The following is a 20,272-nucleotide window of genomic DNA, read 5'->3' as shown; positions in this document are numbered from 1 at the left end:
TGAAGTCACTGGGCTACAATAAGAGAAGCGCATAGCTATCAATAGCTACAAGACAAAAAAAGAAAAACCACAAAGCGTAAACTGCTCTGTCCTGAAGACTTGTAGCTGAAAACTTTACATTACAGCTTTATGTCTGACTCTTACACTAAAGATTTGTTCTATAAATGTTCCAAAAACTTCACCATATCAATAATTATATGTTTTATTAATTAAATAACTGGATATTTTGTAAAGCGTCCACCAAACAACTTTTTGTGTCACCTGTGAAGTGATTTTTGTAGTGAATAAATGAACAATTTCGAGAACTCAACAGAGCTGTGGTGTAAAGTAAAATTACGGGGTTTTTTTTAGAAACATTTCACATAGCAGCTTGTAAGCTGTGGTTATTGGTTAAAGCACCAAAAAAACTACAAACAAAAGCAGTCACTTCGCAAAATTTGCTTACACAAAGCAAGGCATGGCTTCAGGGAAAAACCTTGTCATCCTGCAAAGACAAACAGCATTGATTAAGAATGTAACTGCAGGAATGTTTCAGCTCGGGGTGAAACACTTTCCATTCAATTATGAATGAAATAATAAAGAAATCTCCAGGTTTGTCTTTTCTGTCTTGGACAAGAAATATTTATATGAAATGAAGAGTGTTGTCCATCCATTACATATTTAAAAAAGAAAACAAAATCAGATGTTTGCTCACATTGTTTGATTCCTATTGACATGACAAATAACGTATCCAATATACTGTTCTGCATTTTTTTCCAATTATTATATGAATTGAATAACTGACTCCCTTCAGATCATTGGAATATCAAACAGATATCCATTCAGTTGTAAATTCTGACCTTCTCTGAATAAAATCCATTATTCATGTACATAATTTTGAAAGTGCCTTTGGTTTTTCATGGCTTGGGTTTCAGGTTTCGGTGACAATAATACAATTCCATCAACAAGTCCTCAGATCTTGAAATCCTTCAAACCTCCTCTCACCTAGAGAATAAACAAGGCAATAAAAATCGACGTGCTGGACCCTCTGGGGATCTCCAGCTAAGGATCTGGCTGTGATGAGCCCTCTGCCTACCACAAGGCTATGAACCTATAAGCCTGATCAATTTTAGTACGTCACAACTCTGGGAAAATCCATAAATACACTAGCTCCAGGCTAACTTTGCTAAGATTGACAATGCAATGATGCGCACCACTTTCTTTCATCAAGTCAGTGTCAATAGGTGGAGTCAAAACAGGAAAATATATCCACCAATGGCAGGCCCATGGGCTTCTTAGGGTCCCTTGATTGCTGTAGACTAATTAACAAGCTTGTTTTTGTTGGAATAAAGAAGAGCCACTCCATTATTTTCATTACCTTCTCCTGAGACTGGACCGAGAAGCTTGCATACTTTGGCAGCCGTGTGTTTCGCCTACAAAATGTATGATTATGGCTCTACAGCCACATGCATAACAGCTGTAGAAGGTCTCGAGGCCTGATATACATCACTAAGGTAGAGTCTCAGCCCTGTCAGCTGTTTTATAAATTAATCTTGGCTAAGAACTCAACCTCAGCACAAGACCCTGATTCATTTGGCCAATTTTGTTATATGACATTCAGCTGCTCACGAGTGTGAAACAAACGTTATATCAAATTAACCTGCGCTGGTCTACTGGCAGCCCTGCAATAGATTGACAACCTGGCCAGGGTGAACCCCACCTCTTCTCCAAAGTCAGCTGGGATTGGCTCCAGCTTCACCCACAACCCTGATGGATAAGTAGGATGGATGGATGGATAAGTGGTATAAATGATGGCTGGATGAATGGATGGAGGCATGGATAAGTGGTATAGATGATGGATGGATGGATAAGTGGTATGGATGGATGGATGGATAGATGGATAAGTGATATTAATGATGGATGGATGGATAAGTGGTATAGATGAAGGATGGATGGATGGATGGATAAGTGGTATGGATGGATGGATGGATGGATGGATAAGTGATATGGATGGATGGATGCATGTTAAAAATGGATGGATAACAGGATCTAATTTGTTTTGGGGACATTCCACCACATTAAATTAACAATAAATGGATAAAAAGTATCATGTGTCTGTCTTTAAGTAATACAGAATGTTAGTGTTGGTAAATCACTGTGTATTAGAAGGGAATGAAACACAACGGAACATGCTGTTATAGGAAAATAATCAACTTTGGGTTAATAACAGTAACCTTGATCACACCACCCTGATATACAGTCTAGGAAGTCTAATTTATATGGCGTATATACACAGTATAGTGGCTGGTGATAATCCAGTATTAAGGAGTCAGATACTGGATTGACTGGTTAGATTTATTCTGCCGCAAGCACAAGTATTTAACCAGAAAACCTCCTCAGCATGTGACTGGTCCATAAAATAACTATTGATTTGTCCATTTGTATCGCACTTTGTTTAAAATGGACCATTCCTATGGTAAGTGACAGTTGTGTGTATTATGGTTCCTGGTTAATATCGCTGTCAGCTTTTCTTACTGTGGTTTGTCTGCTGCATGATTTGATCATTGATGCGAGTGGGCCTTGTTGGCAAAAGCAGGTAAATGACCTGGGCATATTCTTGGCAAAGTACTTAATACATCAAGGACACTATAAACTACAGCACTTGAGCACTGGCCTTTTTCTGCGTCCTGCTGCCAAAGACGCTGCCATCTCTAATTTCCCCTGTAGGAACCCTAACCACCAGGACTGCACTCCCTCCTGCTGTTTCCTCTTCAGCTCTCATTTCCTGCATCAGCTATGGTGAAGAACACTGGGTTCTAGAGCTGTTCGAACCACAGAGAAGTCCCTGGAGCTCCCCTGGTTTTGGGACAGCTCCCAAATAAGCACTTAAGTAGCAAAGCAGGCCTCAGTAATGTATTTCCACTATGCCTCATGTGCACAGGCCTGTCTTACACAGGCTTATTTTGGCAAATCCAGAACACATCCAGGCTCAGAATAAGGCAGGATGAGGCTCTGTAGAAAAACAGGAAGCGTTCTAACTGCAGAGAAAATGAGGAAAAGACAAAAATGAATACAGAGCAATATCGAAACAGGGTGTCATAAAACAGACACAATGTTTGTTGTAGTAATCATAATTCCACCATTCGACATCACTCAGGAGGGATTACCTTTTGAGTTGCCTCTGATATTTTAACCAAACATATAAGCTACATTTCCAGTTTCATTAAAAACTCAAGACCCGCCCAGAACCCATCATGGATGACCATCACTGCATGCTTGAACTTAAAGTTACAGCATGTACTGTATTATGCCACAATGTTATTGTGCTGCTACGAGACAGTTTTTTTTTTTTTTACTCTGGATCTTGCTAATACACATTAGCAACTGCAAATTGCACGATCGTGTACTACCTACAATTTACAGACGATTGTTTGCTTTGGTTCCATTGGATACTGTTCTGTCGTCCTGTGTACATGGTGTGTGTTGCACCTTGGCCCTAAAGAAACATTTCTTTCCAATGTATAAAAGTTATGTAGAGGAATGACAATAAAACCTACTTGACTTTTGACATCAGCACCTGCACTTATTTGGCAGATGGTCATGGACTTGTCAAGGTGAAAGGAAACAAAGCCACAGGTGGTTGGACCCGTCAGCTTAGATCAAGACCAGGAAGACATGAGCTTCAGGGAGGAGGAGACAACAGTCAACTGTTGGATCATTTAAAATTAGACTATAGAGAAAAAGGAGCGTTAAATAGAGTGTTACATTGGTGTGAAATTAACACCTGAAAGAGGAAACATTCAATTTAAAGGCAGACTCAGAAGACACACCTCCTTTACCGAGACTGAGAGACAGAGACCATGCCTTCATTACTAGGACTGACAAAGAGGCCACACCTCCTTTACAAGGACTGATAGACACAAAGGCCACACCTCCTTCAGTTAATAATGTTAATCCAGTTTGCACTAAAGCACCCAAACTACATACAGGAAATAATTGAAAAGGTGATAAAATCTCTACCTACACTATGAAGGTAAGGGCAGAACAACAAATACGTCAATACACATTTATAAACAGTCAAAGCATCTGGTGTTCACTGAAGCCTGAAGTGTTTGCTGCTGTTTTTTAATGAATGACTGACATGGTGTGTAGACGGAGAGCCCTATGACATCGACCTCACAAATCCTAAACACCTGCTCACACACTCGCACAACAAGTCAAGTCAAGTTTATTTGTATAGCGCTTTTAACAATAAACATTGTCACAAAGCAGCTTTACAGAATTTGAAAGACTTAAAATATGAGCTAATTTTGTCCTTAATCTATCCCCAATGAGCAAGCCTGTGGCGACGGTGGCAAGGAAAAACTCCCCCAGATGACACGAGGAAGAAACCTCGAGAGGAACCAGACCCAAAAGAGAACCCATCCTCACCCGGACAACAACAGACAACATGACTATAACATTAACAACCCTAACATAAAGTCACCGTCGATGATGCCATAAACCCCCCACCGATGGAAACCCGAGCGCAAAACCGCTCACAACAACCACAGTCCCAAAGTCAGCAAGTCAACTGCAGCCCTAAAGTCAGCAAGTCAACTGCAGCCCTAAAGTCAGCAAGTCAACTGCAGCCCTAAACTCAGCAAGTCAACTGCAGTCCTAAAGTCAGCAAGTCAACTGCCGTCCTAAAGTCAGCAAGTCAACTGCAGTCCTAAAGTCAGCAAGTCAACTGCAGCCCTAAAGTCAGCAAGTCAACTGCAGTCCTAAAGTCAGCAAGTCAACTGCCATCCTAAAGTCAGCAAGTCAACTGCAGCCCTAAAGTCAGCAAGTCAACTGCAGTCCTAAAATCAGCAAGTCAACTGCAGTCCTAAAGTCAGCAAGTCAACTGCAGCCCTAAAGTCAGCAAGTCAACTGCAGCCCTAAAGTCAGCAAGTCAACTGCAGCCCTAAAGTCAGCAAGTCAACTGCAGTCCTAAAGTCAGCAAGTCAACTGCCGTCCTAAAGTCAGCAAGTCAACTGCAGCCCTAAAGTCAGCAAGTCAACTGCAGTCCTAAAATCAGCAAGTCAACTGCAGTCCTAAAGTCAGCAAGTCAACTGCAGCCCTAAAGTCAGCAAGTCAACTGCAGCCCTAAAGTCAGCAAGTCAACTGCAGCCCTAAAGTCAGCAAGTCAACTGCAGCCCTAAAGTCAGCAAGTCAACTGCAGCCCTAAAGTCAGCAAGTCAACTGCAGCCCTAAAGTCAGCAAGTCAACTGCAGCCCTAAAGTCAGCAAGTCAACTGCAGCCCTAAAGTCAGCAAGTCAACTGCAGCCCTAAAGTCAGCAAGTCAACTGCAGCCCTAAAGTCAGCAAGTCAACTGCAGCCCTAAAGTCAGCAAGTCAACTGCAGCCCTAAAGTCAGCAAGTCAACTGCAGTCCTAAAGTCAGCAAGTCAACTGCCATCCTAAAGTCAGCAAGTCAACTGCCGTCCTAAAGTCAGCAAGTCAACTGCAGTCCCCAGCCACAAAAGCACCACTGCAAGAGTCCAGAGCATCCTCCAGGCGCAACCCCCAACTGTCCACATGGGGCCGCCCTCCACAGGAGCGATGCGATGAGACTCCAACCAGATACAGGGCACCAGGATGGATCAGGCAGGTCCGAGGAGCAGAAGAGGTCAGTATCTCAATCCCAGGACCGACATGTAACTCAGAGGGACAGATTTGGGGGGGAGAGAGAGAGAGAGAGAGAGAGAGAGAACACAGGTTGTTAGGTATGTCCAATGTCACCTGAATAAGTAGGAACAGTATACATATTGCACTGAGTACAAGCAGGGACTCCGGCAACTAACTATGACAGCATAACTAAAAGGGGAGAGCCAGAAGGTAACACAGGCATGAGGGAGCCCCGGGACATAAAGCAGCAGCCACTACACCATCAACAAACTCGAGTGAGCAAGCGAGTGGGGGACTGACAGCATCCATACATCCCAGTTTACCAAAACACTCTGTCTGAGGACCCTCCAGATCTACACCTTTACCTCATAAACACCATTAACAAAAGGCTTGACTAAACAGATCTGTTTTCAGCCGAGACTTAAACACTGAGACTGTGTCTGATTCCCGAACATTACTTGGAAGGCTGTTCCATAACTGTGGGGCTTTGTAAGAAAAGGCTCCACCCCCTGATGTAGACTTCACTATACGAGGTACCAGCAGATAGCCTGCACCTTTTGATCTAAGTAGGCGTGGCGGTCATAGAGAACCAGAAGTTCACTCAGGTACTGTGGTGCGAGACCATTCAGTGCTTTAAAGGTCAATAGTAGTATTTTATAATCAATACGAAATTTGATTGGGAGCCAATGCAGTGTGGATAAGACAGGGGTGATGGGGTCATATTTTCTAGTTCTAGTAAGGACTCTTGCTGCTGCATTTTGAACTAACCGGAGCTTGTTTATGCACTTATTGGAACATCCAGACAGTAAGGCATTACAATAATCCAACCTGGAGGTAATGAAAGTGTGAACTAGTTTTTCCGTGTCATGTAGTGACATTAAATTTCTTATCTTAGCAATATTTCTGAGATGAAAGAAAGCTATCTGGGTAATGTTATCAATGTGAGTTTCGAATGAAAGACTGGGGTCAATAATCACTCTGAGGTCTTTTACTGCTGCATGTGAAGAAACAGAAAGGCCATCCAGAGTTACTGTGGAATCAGAAAACCTACTTCTAGCTGCATGTGGTCCAAGTACAAGTACTTCAGTCTTGTCAGAGTTAAGCAGAAGGAAGTTAATAAGCAACCAGTGTCTAATGTCCTTCACACATTCCTCAATTCTATTAAGCTGGTGTCTCTCATCAGGTTTTGCAGAAACATACAATTGCATGTCATCAGCATAACAGTGGAAACTAATACAATGTTTATGAATAATATCACCCAGAGGGAACATACCGTATATAAAGAAAAAAGCAGTGGACCCAAGACAGACACCAACCAGGCCATTGTGTGCTTCTCATATATTGTTTTAAACTGTGGATGATATTAATAAGTCAAACTGATACACTCTGAGGGGGTATCATTGCGCTAAATAAGCAATGATGTGCATACATATGCACACTGTAGGTCTAGCCCATCTGTTGCTATACACAAAGTATTAGCCCCCCATCAACCTGTCCATCAATGGAAAGGGACCAGTGAGCAGATATGATTTGCTTGTTGGTTTATTTTCAGCTCAGCACTGACTTGTCCATAGATTCACCGTAATTCAGTCATGTCTTTTCAAGTAACCGAGAAAAATGTGAATGCTCGAATCTGATTGGTCAGAAGGTTGATTGATTTCTAAGAAGATCAGACCTGACAGGAGTGCAGACACATGGACAAGGTGGGATGGAGGAGGTGGGATGGACCAGCACAGATAGATATAGACAAACAGATGGATGGACAAGTGGGCTGGATGGATGGTGGATGGATGGATAAGTGGGTTGAATGGATGGATGGATGGATGGATGGATGGATGGATGGATGGATGGATGGATGGATGGACGATGAATCAATGGATGGATGGAGAAGTGGGCTGGATGGATGGATGGATGAATAAGTGGGCTGAAAGGATGGATGGATGCTGGATGGATGGATAAGTGGGCTGTATGTATGTACTGTATGTATGGATGGATGGATGGAGAAGTGAGATGGATGGATGGATGGATGGATGGATGGATGGATGGATGGATGGATGGATGGATGGATGGAGAAGTGGGCTGGATGGATGGAGAAGTGGGCTGGATGGATAGATTGATGGATGGATAAGTGGGCTGTATGTATGTACTGTATGTACGGATGGATGGATGGATGGATGGATGGATGGATGGAGAAGTGAGCTGGATGGATGGATGGATGGATGGATGATGGATGGATGGATAAGTGGGCTGGATGGATGGAGAAGTGGGCTGGATGGATGGACTGATGAATGGATAAGTGGGATGGATGAATGGATAAGTGGGATGGATGAATGGACTGACTTTATTGATCCCCAAGTGGGAATTTGGGTGCTACAATACCAAAGAAATAGGTACAATAGAAAGATATTGTGTACAAATAATAATCGACAGATTTCTGCCTCATGCCCGGTTCCTGGGACTGAACAAGAGCCTCACCATTAGAAACCACTTCCTGAAGATAAATGAATGAATGAGAGCTCAACCAACAACCAAGCAAAAAGGGAAAGGGAAAGTCACCGAGGATATGCTTTAAAAATAGTGTTGGAACAAAGCCCAGGTATGAGAGCTGTTTTTTTTCCTCTTTTTTTTTTTTTTGCTTTGTTCCTCTGCTGGCGATAGATTGATGGGATGCGAGTTTATCCAGCTCTGTGTCTCAGCACAGGCGGGAAGCTTCACCTCGCCATCCAACTGCCACAACGATTTACAGCTCTGTCTTGGGATTACATCTGATCGTGTGTGTGTGTGCGTGTGTGTGTGTGTTAGGGTATGAGTTTCAACAGACGCAAGAGCATGAAAATCCTTCACCACAGGGTAATGTCATCAATCCAAAACATGGATTATATTATATTTAGTTTCCAGCTCAGAACTCAACTAGGTTTTTGCAGTGTGTGTGTGATTATTTTCCCCTAACAACACATCCTGAGGTGTTTTTATTCCTTACATGATGAACTGTTCCATCCTCACACTTTTTATTTCAACACTAATGTTGAACTCTCAGCTATTTCACTAATGCTGAAGTCTCAGACCAGAAATCTTTTGCAAAACATCTCATTAAATGAATAAGCACTTGAAATTATTAAGATTTCTGTGGCCGGTTTTGCTCGGTTTGTGCAGCCCTCAGTGTGTGTGAATGACTCGTCTTTAGTCAGTGTGAGCCAAAGACCTTTCAGAGCTCCGTATCAGGCAGTGTGACAGTTTCACACCTCAAGAGGGCAGAAGACACAGGACACATCTCGACTACTCATTTCTAGCACATACTGTGTGATCATTTCATTAGCAATGCTTCTCTTTTATGATGATCACTGTAAAACTGATACCCTTTCATTTCATCATGATATTAAAAGTGATAAGCTTTAGTGGCTGTAACTCAATTATATCTCGATCATATAACTATGTAATCCAATCATCACGACACAACAGAGCTTCCCAGATCCATTACTGGAGCTTTTCGCCTTTTGGATGATGTATCTGCATCCTCCTGAAAATTATATCGATGCAGGATAGTGCACTTATGTCATAATGATCCTGGGTAAATTTCTGCAGTCAGTGAGTAAACCCATTGACGTCAAGAACATAATCGGGGGGCTTCTCGGTGTGGGGGCTCCATAACTCGACCCCTAAGGAGAGACAGAGCGAGAGAGGAGAGAATGCGTCAGCTTTCCTGAGGCTAAATCCAGCCTTCTGACTCGGTGAGACAACAGTCAAAACTCGTCATCATCTCACATCGTCATCCATCATAGTCCGACTGATTCGATGCTGTGTGACCGCGATGATGAGAAGAAGTTGTTTTTGTAGCTTTGCAGAAAGGAGTCAAAGTGACTGCACTTATAATCCTGAGAATGTTTCTCAAATGGTATGAGGTTGGTCATCCATCCTGGATTGACTTTATTGAATGAAAACCTTTGTTTCTTCTATGTTTTTTTTCCCCAGTTAACCTTGAACTTATAATCTAAACTGGTTGGGAGGTTTAACCAGAGCATCAGTGGCACACTTCATTTGAGTTTCAGTAGCTAATACGGTACAAATTTTTACATGACAGGGGAGCTAACCCGGTGCACAACCCCAAACCTGGGGAAAAGGTTGGCTAATCTTCGTCTGAGCTCTACCCGTCGACCAATCCGGCAAGGTTGGACCTACCAGGGACCGAGGTCCCAACCAGCATAGCTCTAAGGGTCATGGAGACACGCAAACCCCACCACCGCTATAAGGTGCCAGCCAAGGCGGGGGAAGTTCATTAAAACTAGATTGTGAGCAGGCAGACTAAACGTGAAGACCTTACCAAGTGCAAGTAAGTACAAGTATAAGTACAGTGGCGCAGTAGCTCACATGGCCATACCAATCACAAAACCAGGGAGTAACTATTGTGCAGACTGATTAGATCTTCCAAACAATCAGAATCAAAATCCATTGAAAACTCAGGGAGGACTAGCAATTTTTGTGAATTGTGAACAGACGATGGACGCCATGGGATGGCAATAGCTCATCGCCTTATGGCTGGTGAGCAAATCATTATCAGCCTATGGCTCGTGAGCTAATAAAGTCAGGGTGAAACAGTGGTGCAGTGGTTTGTGCTGTTGCCTCATAGCAAGAAGGTTCTGGGTTCGAATCTCACAGTCAGCTGGGGTCTTTCTGTGCAAAGTTTGCATGTTCTCCTCATGCCTGTGTGGGTTTCCTCTAACAGTCCAAAGACATGTGGATTGGGTCAACTGGCTACCCTAAATTGCCCATCGGTGTGAACAATTATTCATCTCTGTGATAGGCTGGTGACCTGCCCAAGGTTAACTCTCCCTCTTACTCCAACTTCCCCTGCAACCCTAATGGATAAGCGGTATAGATAATGGATGGTTTTCTGAAATGTTCTACTTGCTGTCAGGTCATACCAAAGACCATCATAAAAATGGTACCTACTGCCGTCTGGCAAGGCATGCTGCAATACAGATGTGAGAGGGGAGTCAAACTCTCTTGGTTACCAGAGGACCCACCCCCCCCACTGTAACCCTAGCTGTATAGGTGAGAGGCTGCGGGCTACAGAGATTGGTGCCACCCAATGTGCTTTAACAGCCTGGTTAGTACTGAGATGGGAGACTGCCTGGGAAGACCAGGGCATGGCATGGGAAGGACTTTAGACTTTTTAGACACATACTACCGCCACAGAACCTGTCTACTTATCTTAAAGTGAAACTTCTATACAAAATTATACTCTAAATAAATTAATAAAAACACTTGGTTCATTGTGGTCTCTTGAGTTACTTTCGAGTTGCTAAGTGTTTCTCAGCTCCACAGTTATTTGGCTGTAACCCAGTCATATCATCGCCCATGACTGACTGAACTTTTCAAACAAACCCACTGGTCATAATGTGAAGTATCAAAACAAACCTCTTGTTTCCTATTTACATGGAAATTACTCAGAGAAGTCAGAGTTATATCAGTCATCATGAGTAAAGTGTTGTTGTTGTTGAAGTGGCGATGATTTGCTCTTCTGGAAGTGTGGATGGGTGGGTGTCTTGTTGGCAGTTATTAAGTGTTAGGGAACAAACTTGAAGTGTGCAGTGATGATTTGCCCACTAAAGACGCCTCGGTCACAGCTTTATTAATTACAGACCCACGTAGCTGATGGAGTGATTACAATAACTCACAGAGCTGTGGTGAGACTCACTTTCAGCCAGGAAGCTACATGAGTCACCCAAACTCTACCCTGTTAGAAATAGGGGTACAGTAGGAGTCCATTTCTGTCCCCAAGGTACAGTCTACACTAATGTCCCTCCTACGGCTCATTATTAGACCTCTAGGTAACTATGTGTACCTTTTTAGGGCCAAAAAGGTACATACACAGTGGTGCTTGAAAGTTTGTGAACCCTTTAGAATTTTCTATATTTCTGCATAAATATGACCTAAAACATCATCAGATTTTCACACGAGTCCTAAAAGTAGATAAAGAGAATCCAGTTAAACAAATGAGACAAAAATATTGTACTTGGTCATTTATTTATTGAGGAAAATGATCCAATATTACATATCTGTGAGTGGCAAAAATGTGTGACCCTTTGCTTTTAGTATCTGATGTGACCCCCTTGTGCAGCAATAACTGCAACTAAATGTTTCCAGTGACTGTTGATCAGTCCTGCACACCGGCCAAAAGGATGGAAGGATGGATGGATGGATGGATGGATAAGTGGACTAAATGGATGGAGGATGGATGGATAATTGGGCCAAATGGCTGGCTGGCTGGCTGGATGGATGGATGGATGGTGTGTGTGTGTGTGTGTGTGTGTTTGCGTACACTATGATATTTTCTAAGGAAAACATTTTACATCACCAAATCTATGAAGATGACTCAAAAATATTTTGCAGCATTTCTTACAAATTTTTGGCACAATCACGATTTCATTAGTATTTCAGCACTTAATGAGATTCCACTGAGATTACGGATTCCTGTAGGAAATAAAATCCGTTTTGTTCCTTTATTGCAGTTATTAATCTGTCTACATAGGTCTCATAACATTGAACAAAAAGCTTCTTTAGTCACATCATTTAAAAAATTTAAATATATATATTTTACTGCTGACATTTATGAAGCTGTATATTATCACAAAATACATGACTTTTCTTGACTAGCTGTTTACTAATGTGATCTGAATAATTAAACGACTCGCCAAATAATCTGCTCATCACCACACAGCTTGCAGCATCCATCGCTTCAGATGATGCAGTCGAATATTTCTGCGTAAAGAGAAACGTAAAGGTAAGCAGCAATAACTTTGATATTGAGGACATGAAATGAGCATGCACGTTCATCATGCTATCATGTGGAGAGAGAGAGAGAGAGAGAGAGAGAGAGAGATATGGATGAGATGAAATGAGATGAGTGTGTGGGTTGGGTGTGCGTTGTGTTTTGTATTTTTGCCACCCAGTACATCATCACAGATGTGAGTTATTGTTCACAAACGTACTAAGAGAAGTTCTCACTGTGTCTTAATCACAGCCTGAGGGTGAGAGAACATCATGTGGATCCATAACACTGCCGCTGGGCAATCAGCTCTTCTTCTGGACATGTTTCTTTCATATGGTATAACAGATCCTGTGTTTACCTTCTACCTGTTAAAGTAATACTTCACACGAAAATGAAACCTATCCCATGTCCCCTTTTTATCACAAATGTATCCAATCAAATGAAACCTGTTCGGTGTCTGAGGTTTGCGTGTTTAGTTTGGTCCTGGATCCACAACGCTAAAGTAGCTAAAAAGTAAGACAAGCATACGGATAGCCTCCAGTTTAGCATCGTACAAGATGCATTTCTAAATTAATCACACTCATGATGAGACGCTGTTTGGTTCATATATACCATTTGCAACCAACAGAACCTGTTTCATAAATAAAACAAGATCATAAATGATGGTGTAGCTCACTCCGGCTGCGTCTAGTCCAGAAGGAACGATCTAAAGTGGGACAATAAATGTTGCAAGCTATATACACTATATACAACCTACTGTATATAAGCGATATCCACCCTAGAAATACCGACCTATTTACCAGAAAGAATCCAAAACGGCGAGGAATTGACAGAGAAGAAGCGATTTTTGTTGAACAGCAAGACATTAAGGCTTAATTAGTTCATAATTTCATTAATAATTGTAATTATGCAAATCTGGGTAGAACTTATATGCACCCTGGGTACCTCTACCTTCATGGCAGAAAGAATCAAAATCAGTGAAGAATTGAGGGAGAAGAAGTGATTTGTGTGGAAACTGCTCGTTAGGGATTGATTAATTACTCCATATCTTCATTATTAATTGCAATTATGCAAATTTGGGTAGAAGCGATTCATATTGGGGGGGTTGTTATTTTAAGAATTTTGACTTTTCCATGTTTTACCCCCCTAGAAATATGGAGATGGTCCATCTATGTGGGAAAATGTCAAATTTTATTAAATTGAACCTTGCTAACCCCCCTGTACATACCCTCTGAAAGTTTCCATTCTTACAATATGACAAAATACATTACAGTGCTGTTTGATATTAGAATGCTGCTTTTTTTAATGTGTTTTAAAGTTATTGATGAATGCGAACCTCTTCAGGTATGCCACTAGGTACGACTACAACATTTTCAGTGCAGATGATCATTATTTTAAGGTAATAAGCTTAGTGGTAAGTAACCTTACATTCAAGTAAATTAAACATATGGTAATTCTGCTCTTTTTCAGCAAGTTTTAAAGTTATTGATGAATAACTCTTCAGTAAAACCTCAAATATGAACTATTTTTAAGCACAGAGGATCATTACTTAAGGTTACTAATTTAGTTTTAAGAACCAGTATGCACAAATGATTCATATCTGAATTATATCTCCCAATGTATTAAATAGTCATTATTTGTATTCTTGCAGGTAAATAATGGCTTCTGTTGCAACACGGTCAAAAGCTAAGAAGATACTAGGTGTAGTAGAGTACATAGAGCAGGCCGAGTTCCCTTCTGGGATGCTTCCAACATTTGGAGAGGTTATTAACTTCAGAGGGTATGTACAGGGGGGTTAGCATTTTTCAGTTGGCCAAATATTGGTATTTCCATACTTAGATAGATCATCTCCATATTTTGGAGGGGGTAGAAAAAAATTTTTGGTCTAAACCCCCCCATATGCACCCCAGGCAGACCTACCTTCCTGCCAAAAAGAATAAAAATCAGTGAAGAATTGAGAGAGAAGAAGCGATTTTCGTGAAATGTGGACGATGCTGGACGGACTGATGGACGACGGACAACACATGATGGCATAAACTCATCACCTGTCGGCTGGATGAGCTAATAATTAACAGAATCCAATTATAATATCATCTGATTATCATCATTTCAAGTCTCAGATAGTGTTAAGTGATAACAGGAACTAACTTGAATCATGGAATTAACTTGTAACTACAGTACTGGCAAAAGTAGTATAAGGGGAATAAAACACTTCAGGGCATGCAGTTATTGGAAAATAATCAAGCTATGCTGCAATGCGATAAAAAAAAACAAGACAAACAAACAAAACGATTCGGGTTTAGGATACAGCCTGGAACTTAACTGCTTGCACTTAGCACATAACGTACAATGGTCTGAACCATTGCGTGACAATGAGCTCACCCAACAGTCTCTCTCTCTCTCTCTCTCTCTCTCTCTCTCTCTCCACACCCCTGAGATAGCAGGGATGCTGACCTCTCCTGTTCTCTTGACCTGCCTGATCGATCCTGAAGCCCTACTTCTGACTGGAGTTCTTATTAATTCATTCCTGTGTGTCAGGGCTTTACATTAGCACCTGCCCACCCGCCCAATGCGGGTAAAATTGGGCTTTGGCGGGTAATAACTTTAGTCCCACTCTAGGGCGTAATTTTGGGTAGGGACACTAGGGACGTGTCCCTACCAATATTCAGCCACTACTGTGTAATCACGATCAATAAAACTGATGACCTAACCTGAGCAATGATTACATGGCACACAAAGGGTTAAATGTATGACACTGCTAATAATCCCCCCTCTAATGTAGATATACATTCTCTGATTAGCTACCTGTTTCTCGCTAACTTACATGGTTGGCTATCCCAGCTGTCACTCCATCTGCTGTAAAAGCAGCACACTTCCCACAGCAGCCGTGACTACCCGCCCATCAACCCCCCGTATCTCACATGTACACACCTGACCTACCCCACGCACCGCCCACTCTCCGTCAGCCTACAGATTGAGCTGGACTTCGATGTCCATGCATGCTTGCCCTACGACTCGCATGCTGACTTGAGTATCATGGATGACGGCCCCCCTCCCAAGAAACGAGACATTCGTTCATTCTTCTTCAAAGTCAAGAATGTAAGTGCAGGGTTTCCGTCGAGCTTTAAAAACTCAACAAAATCCTTTTGATGTATGGAAACCCTTCATAAAAGTATTGCTGCGGCTCCTTAGGCAGGTTTAGCAACGTGACAGGACGCATCAGAGCTAGGCTACTGCATAGCTGCAGAGAAAAGGAATGCTGGAGCAATGTAACTTGGTGTTAGATAATATCCTCGATGAATGAATGTTAAATTTATAGACCTAATGGTTTTACAGAATGTAAGTAGTCAGATGTAGGCTACTGCATGGCCATGCAGATGTGCGACTTGCATTTCAGAATCAACAGCGTGACAGTCGCTGAGTCTGCTGCTGAGTCTGCTGCGTTCACTGTTTTACAGAGACCTCTTTCTACTACTACTAGGCTAGGCTAGATACAACAAATCCATGGTCCTTTACTGCCACCTACAGACGAATATTGGTAACTGCCTTGGATCACTTTTGTGTCCCCACCAATGTCAAAATCAAAGTTACTCCCTTGGTCCCACTAGCCACTTTGGCGGGTGGTTTATTCTGTGGTATGACAATATATTTTAATTGTAGTTTTCACTGAAGGCATCTGATATAATAAACGCATTGCAATGTAATATTACGCGCCTACAACTCCCATGAGCACCTGCATAAACATTCTGACAGCATGTTAGAATTGTTTAGAACGTTCGTTAACGGCTCAGATAAAATCTGTGATACAATGAATGAAGCAACAAAGTTGCAGAGCATTTTTTAACATAGTTACTGGGAGACCAAATGGTCTCCCAGTGGCCAGATTTGGTCTCCTAGTCAATGCCAAACCAGCTTCACTGGGAGACCAAATTTTAAACCAAGTTATGTCTTATCATTTGGTTCAATCAGTTGCAATTAATTAACCAAGTACCATGTAATTATACATTTAACAAGGAAAACTTGGCACTGCATTAACTATGTTGATATTATGCTGGCTGAAACGAGGATTCGTAATGCGGCAATTTGCATCACAGAATATGCCGCAGTGGTCCAGCCGCATGGACTCTGGGGTCTGTGATTGGATTGCCCAGACCAGTTGGTCTCCTAGTGGAAAATCCTTAAAAAAATGCTCTGGCACTATGTGGCGGCATGTAGCTGGAGTTTCAAACCCTGCTGCTCAGGGAAAAGGGGCAGAGATGATCAGGGCCGGAGCAACATTTTAAAATCACCGAGGTCCGTGATGCGCAAAGCGTGCGCCGAAACATTTCCGCCATATTTAAATGAGAGGGTGAATTACACATCACACAAAAGATCTCATCTCATCTCATTATCTCTAGCCGCTTTATCCTTCTACAGGGTCGCAGGCGAGCTGGAGCCTATCCCAGCTGACTATGGGCGAAAGGCGGGGTACACCCTGGACAAGTCGCCAGGTCATCACAGGGCTGACACATAGACACAGACAACCATTCACACTCACATTCACACCTACGCTCAATTTAGAGTCACCAGTTAACCTAACCTGCATGTCTTTGGACTGTGGGGGAAACCGGAGCACCTGGAGGAAACCCACGCGGACACGGGGAGAACATGCAAACTCCGCACAGAAAGGCCCTTGCCGGCCACGGGGCTCGAACCCGGACCTTCTTGCTGTGAGGCGACAGCACTAACCACTACACCACCATGCCGCCCCACTATAATCAGCTAATTAACTAATTATACAACAGTTCAGTAATATGCAGACTCACTAATTTGATTGGCTGAGCAGTGTTCCATTAGTGCCTATGTTTAGTATAACTGAACTGGGACGTTACCGCCTTTTGACCCACAGGGAATGGATTCTGTTCTTGTTCAAAGAATCCTGAATGGAATTGGTTCAAGAACCTGTTCCCTGTTGGTCAAAAAGGCGTAAGTTGTTTTTTTTTTTTGTAGGCTGTAGCCACGATGTCATCATGTTGTCAGAATCAGTGTAACGCATCTCTCATAACCCAGGACAGAACAGTACCATCGTGTGTGTGTGTGGGGGGGTCCGTATTGTGAAATACCGTGACTGAGGTCTTGAAAATACTGTACTGACCGAGGCCTCTGGGCAGAGGTCACGGTATTTCACGATACGGACCAACCTTAAGCTGGGAAATAATATATTTATTTTTTCATCTCATCTCATCTCATCTCATCTCATCTCATCTCATCTCATCTCATCTCATCTCATCTCATCTCATCTCATCTCATCTCATCTCATCTCATCTCATTATCTGTAGCCACTTTATCCTGTTCTACAGGGTTGCAGGCAAGCTGGAGCCTGTCCCAGCTGACTATGAAGTTTGAAAATGTAAATTTAACAGCTTCATGAAAGTGCGCTGATGGTTACCATGGAAACCCCGTGACTCCTGCACTGCGTTCCTCCCCCGAGTCGCGCGTGCGCTCATTCGCTTTTGTGTTCTTGGTCTCAGAGCCGCATGCACCAAACAGAGACAGAATCAACGTTTAACATCATTAACAATGCACTTTTTATGGAGACGTTTTAATGTTATTCTTTATTTTTTTTATCCAGTTGAATATTTAGCGTACAAATGTATTTTCAGCTCTTAAAAATGACCGAGGTCCGGACCGCGGGGGCCTCAGAGCTGGCTGTGGCCATGGAGATGAACAAGATGCTAATAGGAAGATAAGACAGTTCAATGACAAATGGAAGTTTGGGCGAGTTTGGCTAGTTCATAGCAAAACCGAAAATACCATGTACTGCGAAGACTGTAGAAAGTCTGGCAAAGACAGGCACCAGTAATTTTAAACTCGAAACTATAAAGGACCACGAAAAGTCAAATGCACACATCGGTACTATAACATCAAAACCGGCGAAGACGGCTGGGTCACTACAGGACAGCATTGCTTTCAGTCCCTGGCTGTCATGAAGTTGGCTGAGCTGGAGAGGATGGAGCTGCTGTTTAGAAACGTTCACGCGATTGGAAAGAAGTTGATCCGCCCCAGCTATCAACTTACGGCCTGCTGGAAGCCTCAGGTCACGAAGACCATTTTTCATGGACCACTCAGACTCATCTGATGATGAATGTAATGAGGACATTTAATGTCTCTCTCTACACATGTTCACACACACACACACACACACACACACACACACACACACACACACACACACACACACACATGATTAATAGATAATCCATAATATACATAATAATACTTGATAATACACATAATAGTTGCATATCAAAACATCAAATGTTTTTCAATGATAAATGTTTTGAATTGGACTTTTAATATTAGAATCACTTCAGTTGTACTGAATGTTATTTTTCATATTATATGATATTTCATATTGTAAGTGGCTTGAATTTGAGTTCAATAAACAGAATACTCTGTTTATATTTTTGTCTGAATTGGTTGCATGTTTTCATATAGGGAGCGACCTTAACAGCACTGAATATTTGAGTGCTACTGTAGAGATGCATTATACGCTGCCATTCATAATTACATCTAGATCTTCCAAACTTTAACGTATCATGGTGAAGAAAAAAACTGCAATTTCCTGGCAACAAAATTGTGGCTAGTGAAAAGGCTGAATGGCTAGTGACTTGGGAAAACCACTAGCCACAGTGGCCGGTGAGCAAAAAAGTTAATGTAAAGCCCTGGTGTGGAGGACAGCCCCATATGGACAAACTAAAGATTATATGCTCAGATATACGCTCACTTATTCAGCTCTGTCCGTCCTTATTCTATTTTATTTTTATATTTTCTATCATATTCTATTCTATTACATTATATATTCTGCATTCTAGTGTATTTATTATATTATATTATATTTTCTATTATATCTGTCTTTATTCAATTTTATTATATAGCCCGAGCTACGGGGCGGCACGGTGGTGTAGTGGTTAGTGCTGACGCCTCACAGCAAGAAGGTCCGGGTTCGAGCCCCGTGGCCGGGGAGGGCCTTTCTGTGCGGAGTTTGCATGTTCTCCCCGTGTCCGCGTGGGTTTCCTCCGGGTGCTCCGGTTTCCCCCACAGTCCAAAGACATGCAGGTTAGGTTAACTGGTGACTCTAAATTGACTGTAGGTGTGAATGTGAGTGTGAATGGTTGTCTGTGTCTATGTGTCAGCCCTGTGATGACCTGGCGACTTGTCCAGGGTGTACCCCGCCTTTCGCCCGTAGTCAGCTGGGATAGGCTCCAGCTTGCCTGCGACCCTGTAGAACAGGATAAAGCGGCTACAGATAATGAGATGAGATGAGAGCTCAAGCTACTTCCAGTAAAATCATGCGCTCTGATTGGTTCCTTGGCGGGCAGAATTTTCCCGTAATGCCTGTGGGCGATTACAGACTTTCTTCTCAAGGTGCTGGCTTTCAGTGTTGCAAAAAACCAAACAAAAACAAAATGACAAAAAAGATGAATTGGAAATCAAAACAGAATCAAAAATGGCCGAAATACAAAAAATAAACAAGAGTCAGCGAGTTAATCAAGAAATGAGCAGCAAAGAGTGTTCAGAAACCACTAACCACTAACAGAAACCGCTAGCCATTTATTCTGCATGCGTGACTCAAACACGTTACAAATATGATGTGACTGAACGTAACGTCATGCCTCATTAAATTGAGCATATATTTTAATCTTAATAATAAAAAAGCCAGATAATAAACTCCTTATTAACTTCACTTGCTCAGCCTTTAAAGGAAAATATCAGATCTCAGGCTTGGTCTGTACTTTCAAGACCTTGGTCTGATATTTTCCTGTAAAGACCTCACGCTCAGTTAATAAGGAGTTTACATGTTATTTACCAGCTGTGAGGTCCGTATGGTGAAATAC

At 42.2% G+C, this 20,272-nt stretch overlaps 2 protein-coding genes across 2 annotated transcripts in view; both read left to right on the top strand.

The window, feature by feature from the left end:
* Positions 1-20,272, top strand: part of LOC132868909 (large ribosomal subunit protein uL3) — a 477,874-nt gene that overhangs the window by 277,633 nt on the left and 179,969 nt on the right. The gene's annotated exons all lie outside the window — the stretch shown is intronic.
* The window catches only part of pyya (peptide YYa), a 41,909-nt gene continuing 27,214 nt past the window's right edge, over positions 5,578-20,272 (top strand). Inside the window, exon 1 of the mRNA XM_060902687.1 lies at positions 5,578-5,627. The gene's annotated coding sequence lies outside the window, so the exon portion shown is untranslated. The remainder of the gene's footprint in view (positions 5,628-20,272) is intronic.

The sequence above is a fragment of the Neoarius graeffei genome, chromosome 20, assembly GCF_027579695.1.
Source record: "Neoarius graeffei isolate fNeoGra1 chromosome 20, fNeoGra1.pri, whole genome shotgun sequence".
Taxonomy (NCBI): Eukaryota; Metazoa; Chordata; class Actinopteri; order Siluriformes; family Ariidae; genus Neoarius; species Neoarius graeffei.
Note: the sequence above shows the minus strand (reverse complement) of the source record. Positions and strands in the feature narration are given on the sequence as shown.